This window comes from Lagenorhynchus albirostris, chromosome 18, assembly GCF_949774975.1.
Source record: "Lagenorhynchus albirostris chromosome 18, mLagAlb1.1, whole genome shotgun sequence".
NCBI lineage: Eukaryota > Metazoa > Chordata > Mammalia > Artiodactyla > Delphinidae > Lagenorhynchus > Lagenorhynchus albirostris.
Window position 1 is genome coordinate 23,647,659 of NC_083112.1, and position 5,876 is coordinate 23,653,534.

General features: G+C 39.5%; 1 non-coding gene across 1 annotated transcript; it reads right to left on the reverse strand.

Moving 5' to 3' along the window:
* Positions 1-2,482: 2,482 nt before the first annotated feature.
* Positions 2,483-2,589, reverse strand: LOC132509049 (U6 spliceosomal RNA). Its single transcript, XR_009536870.1, has one exon. It is a non-coding gene; the product is annotated as a U6 spliceosomal RNA (small nuclear RNA).
* Positions 2,590-5,876: the final 3,287 nt, after the last annotated feature.

A 5,876-nucleotide genomic window follows, 5' to 3' on the forward strand; every position in this document is an offset into this window, starting at 1 on the left:
TTCCTCTAGTTCCTTTAGCTGTAAGGTTAGATTGTTTATTTGAAATTTTTCTTGTTTCTTGAGGTAGGCTTGTATTGCTATAAACTTCCCTCTTAGAACTGCTTTTGCTGCATCCCATAGGTTTTGGATCATCGTGTTTTCATTGTCATTTGTCTCTAGGTAATTTTTGATTTCCTCTTTGATTTCCTCAGTGATCTCTTGGTTATTTAGTAATGTATTGTTTAGCCTCCATGTGTTTGTATTTTTTACAGATTTTTTCCTGTAATTGATATCTAGTCTCATAGTGTTGTGGTCGGAAAAGATACTGATACGATTTCAGTTTTCTTAAATTTCCTAAGGCTTGTTTTGTGACCGAAGATATGATCTGTCCTGGAACATGTTCCATGAGCACTTGAGAAGAAAGTGTAGTGTGCTGTTTGTGGATGGAATGTCTTATAAACATCAATTAAATCTGTCTGGTCTATTGTGTCATTTAAAGCTTGTGTTTCCTTGTAAATTGTTTGGATGATCTGTCCACTGGTGTGAGGTGTTAAAATCCCCCACTATTATTGTGTTACTGTCAATTTCTTCTTTTATAGCTGTTAGCAGTTGCCTTATGTACTGAGGTGCTCTATGTTGGGTACATATATATTCATAAATGTTGTATCTTCTTCTTGAATTGATCCCTTGATCATTATGTAGTGTCTGTCCTTGTCTCTTGTAACATTCTTTATATTAAAGTCTACTTTATCTCATATGAGTATTGCTATTCCAGCTTTCTTTCGATTTCCATTTGCATGGAATATCTTTTTCCATCTCCCCACCTCACTTGCAGTCTGTATGTGTCCCTAGGTCTCAAGTGGGTCTGTTTTAGATAGCATATATATGGGTCTTGTTTCTGTATCCATTCAGGGAGCCTGTGTCTTTTGGTTGGAGCATTTAATCCATTCACATTTAAGGTAATTATCTATATGTATGTTCCTGTGACCATTTTCCTAATTGTTTTAGGTTTGTTTTTGTAGGTCCTTTTCTTCTGTTGTGTTTCCCACTTAGAGAAGTTCCTTTAGCATTTGTTGTACATCTGGTTTGGTGGTCCTGAATTCTCTTAGCTTTTGCTTGTCTGTAAAGCTTTTGATTTCTCTGTCGAATCTGAATGAGATCCTTGCTGGGTAGAGTAATCTTGGTTGTAGGTTCTTCCCTTTCATCACTTTAAATGTATCATGCCACTCCCTTCTGGCTTGTAGAGTTTCTGCTGAGAAATCAGCTTTTAACCTATGGGAGTTCCCTTGTATGTTATTTGTCGTTTTTCCCTTGTTGCTTTCAATAATTTTTCTTTGTCTTTAATTTTTGTCAATTTGATTACTGTGTGTCTCCGCATGTTTCTCTTTGGGTTTATCCTGCCTGGGACTCTCTGCACTTCCTGGAGTTGGGTGCCTGTTTCCTTTCCCATGTTAGGGAAGTTTTCGACTATAATCTCTTTAAATATTTTCTTGGGTCCCTTCTCTCTCTCTTTTCCTTCTGGCACCCCTATAATGTGAATGTTGTCACGTTTAATGTTGTCCCAAAGGTCTCTTAGGCTGTCTTCATTTCTTTTCATTCTTTTTTCTTTACTGAGTTCTGTGGCGGTGAATTCCACCATTCTGTCTTCCAGTTCACTTATCCATTCTTCTGCCTCAATTATTCTGCTATTGATTCCTTCAAGTGTATTTTTTTTTTTTTTTTTTTTTTTTGCGGTACACGGGCCTCTCACTGCTGTGGCCTCTCCCGTTGTGGAGCACAGGCTCCGGATGCGCAGGTTCAGCGGCCATGGCTCACCGGCCCAGCCACTCCACGGCATGTGGGATCTTCCTGCACTGGCGCATGAACCCGTGTCCCCTGCATGGGCAGGCGGACTCCCAAGCACTGCGCCACCAGGGAAGCCCTGCTTCAAGTGTATTTTTCATTTCAGTTATTGTATTGTTCATTTCTGTTTGTTTGTTCTTTAATTCTTCTAGGTGTTTGTTCTTTAATTCTTCTATGTCTTTGTTAAACATTTCTTGCATCTTCTTGATCTTTGCCTCCATTCTTTTCCCGAGGTCCTGGATCTTCCTCACTATCATTATTCTGATTTCTTTTTCTGGAAGGTTGCCTATCTCCACTTCATTTAGTTGTTTTTCTGGGGTTTTATCTCGTTCCTTCATCTGGTACATAGCTCTCAGCCTTTTCATCTTGTCTATCTTTCTGTGAATGTTGAGATTAGTCTCTGATTTGAGGAAGATCAGTCTGGCTGGTTGCTGTGAGGAAGATGAGAGAAGAGTAAGAGTTGAAGCAGGAGGTCACGGAGGAAATGCAGAAGGTGATGGGCTGTGGGTGGGTGGACCTGTTAGTGTCGGAGGGTCACCTGTGAAGGCAGGGGGGTCGCTGTGGCTCACTGTGAGGTCTGAGACACTGGCGGTGGCGGCTCTGGCAACTGATCATTGTCGTGGGCCCTCTAGGATGTTGCTGTCTTCTCGCTAAGGCCTGGAAAAACATGGAACGCTTCACAAATTTGTGTGTCATCCTTGCACAGGGGCCATGCTAATCTTCTCTGTATCATTCCAATTTTAGTATATGTGCTGCCATAGCGAGCACTGTAATATGTTTTGAAGTCAGGAAGTGTGAGACCTCCGTCTTTGTGCTTCTTTCTTAAGATTGTTATGGAATAAGTAATTTTTTAATGTTTAAAGCAGTATGTGTTTGGTTTTTGTTTTCAACTTGTCTCTTCTTTTTCCTAGTGCCAGCTCTTTGATTTTAGTTTCCATTCTTATTTTATAATCTCTTTTAGATTTTGTCAACTACTCTACAATGTGTGGTATTAAGTCTATTAATGGTTGTGTCTGCTCTTCTCCTTCAAATGGTTTTATTTCTTGTGTGGTTTGTAATTTTTTATTGTGAATGCTCGTTAAACTGGGGTTGTTTTCCCCATGTAAGTCAAGCACTCCCTTGTGGCTCAATTTTGCATTCACTTTTGCTTGGGCTTCAGGGGTTCAGCAGTAGTAGAGAAATTTTTATAATATCCTCTTGGCTTGAGTTTATTACACTCCCTATGCATTGTAACTTCTGATGCCGTTTCTCGTGTGGGGTTTCAATTTCACGAAAGATTTTATTTGTTTTCCATTTAAATTCCCAGCAATTTGTAAGCTTCCTTTTCTCTTCCCTGAGCTGATGGGTAGAGCTCTTCTAGTCCTCTTTATCCAGACAGGGAAATTCTTTCAGGAACTTTGCTCTGTGCAGGAAGTTTTTCCTACCTCACACTGCCCCTAGGCCATATCTCCTTTTCGTACCTTCAGGGTAGAACACACCCCTCCTACGACCCCACTCCCACCGCCATCTGACTCTGTTCCCAGCCCTAGCATCCAGGGCTGATATCCATACCCATGCCGCCTTGGGCTTCTCTCTCAACAGTTATTAGAATTACCACTCAGTGTTTGAGTTCTTTTTTCATCTTGGTTTCTTAAGGCTTTTCTCTTCCTTGCTCTCCTTTTCTTTCCTTCCTTCTTCTGAGTTGATTATGTATTCTCTATTATTGCTCTGTGCTTTTACACAGCATTTCTGTGTGTTTTCAGTTGGATCAATAGTATCTGTGTGTGGAAGTGATGGTAATGGAAGGAAGCAACTGAATTCAGCTCATGTTGTCTGAGGATCTTGAGTGATCTTCTAAAAATAAAATATATCTTGTCATCCCCAGGTTAAAGCCTGCTGATGACTTGCTATTGCACTTGGGTAGGTAAACTCCAAAGTCCTTATTTTGGCTTAAAGTGTCCTATATGAGTTGACTCCTATCTCCCTTTGCAACCAGAGGTTATGGTACTTCCCCCCGCATTCAAAGCAGCCTTCTTTCTTTCCTTAGAGTTGTTGCTTCTGCCTGGAATGGACGTCTCCATCCAGATGTCCTGATGACAGAATTTTCACCTTCCTAAAGAGGCTTTCCCTGGGACTTCCCTGGTGGTCCAGTGGTTAAGAATCCACCCTCCAGTGCAAGGGACACGGGTTCAATCCCTGGTTGGGGAACTAAGATCCCACATGCCATGGGGCAACTAAGCCTGTGCGCCACAACTAGAGAGCCTGTGAGCCACAACTAGAGAGCCCACACACCACAACTACAGAGCCCATGCGCTCTGCAGCCCACACGCTACAACTAGAGAGAAGCCTGTGCACCGCAACAAAGAGCCTGCACGCTGCGATGAAGATCCCGTGTGCCACAACTAAGACCCAATGCAGCCAAAAATAAATAAATATTTTTTAAAAAGGCTTTCCCTGACTACCCTACCAAAAGTACAACCCCACTCCTTCCTCTAATATCACCCCGATTCATAGTCTTCATGACACTTATCACTATGTTAATTAATATTAATTTAAGTTTTTACTTGTTCATTATTCATTTTGGAGGCCAGTTGGACAGCAGTTGCTGATGGAGAAGCAAAGAAATAATCAAGGATGAATCCTAGATCTGGGGCTTGAGCAAGTGAGCAGATGCTTCTGAGAGAAATAGGTATAGGATGGAAATCAAGAGTTGTTTTTAAAAGGCTCATGTTTGAGATTTCTATTCCTCATCCTAATGGGTAGTACTAAATTTCTTCAGACAATTTAGTTCAAGGTGGGAATTATGCTCTGTTGTTTTGAGATATGTGATAAGGTTGAAAAATTGTCAACTGTGGTCCTGGTAATAGAATGAACAGGCTCTCTTTCTGCTCTGAATTCCTTGAGCTACAGATCAAATCTTGCTTTTAAATCTAACTTACTTACTGCTCTCATTGTCTTCTAGACTTATTTAGGCTATAAAAGGTTTCATTAGAGATATGGATTGTTTATGCTTATGGTGTGGCTGCAACTTGCAGTATATCCATGCCTTTGCTTTATGATTTCAGTCAAAACAAAATTAAAGAATCATAATCACCCATGTTCAGGAAGTAATGAGGAATATTTTAAAGTTCATGTTTTCATAGATCTTTTGTCAAGAATAGGACTGAAGTTCCAAATGAGATGCATTTTCTATAATGCATGTGGTGGCCCGTCCTGAAATAGCTATTGTTTTTGTCATTCTGATTTGTTGGGAAGACAGTTGAATATTAAACAATAAAAAATAAGTTTTGTACATGACATTTCATTTTTGGATAACCAGCAACCAAAATTCTCAGGCATTGATTGGGGTTAGTATATTCATCTCCACAGGTGTCCAGAAATGAAATGAAATGTCACCTAAAGCAGTAGACACACTTCATTACTATTATACCCCAAATTTCCTCCAGGAAAATATTTTACTAAAATTAAATGAAAAACCAAAAGCTGCACAGTGATTGTTCCAGCAGCTTTAATGGGTTTTAGGATGGAGCACACCCCCTGCAATTCTACAGTGGATATTTTATTATGCACAAGACAGTTATTCAGAGAATATTATACTATTCTTTCCTCATGTTTTTGGCTGTGTATTGAATCAACTAAATTGCCACTTATAAATTTCTGCTTAAAATCTCTGAGAAAATAGCTTTTGTTTCTATTTATAGGTGCAATATATACTTCCTGAAAATGTTTTCCCTCCTAATCATTCTCTCCTTTCTCATCATCTAGTTGTTCATTTAGCAAATATTTATTTATGTGCTGTGTTCATTCTTAGGGATAATCAAAGTTCCTAGGCCCTTATAGAGCTTATAATTTAGCCAAGTAGTCACATGACAACAAAACAACAGCGACAGAAACATCTTGTTATACTTATTAAATGTTTACTATTTGCCAGATATTATTTTAGGTGAGGTCATGTATTAAATCACATAATCATTACTTTAAGATGTGGGAAAGTCCTATGAGATAGGTTCCATTTTTATCCCCATTTTATGGAAAAGGAAACACAGCTGCAGGGAAGTTTTAAGTAACTTACCCAA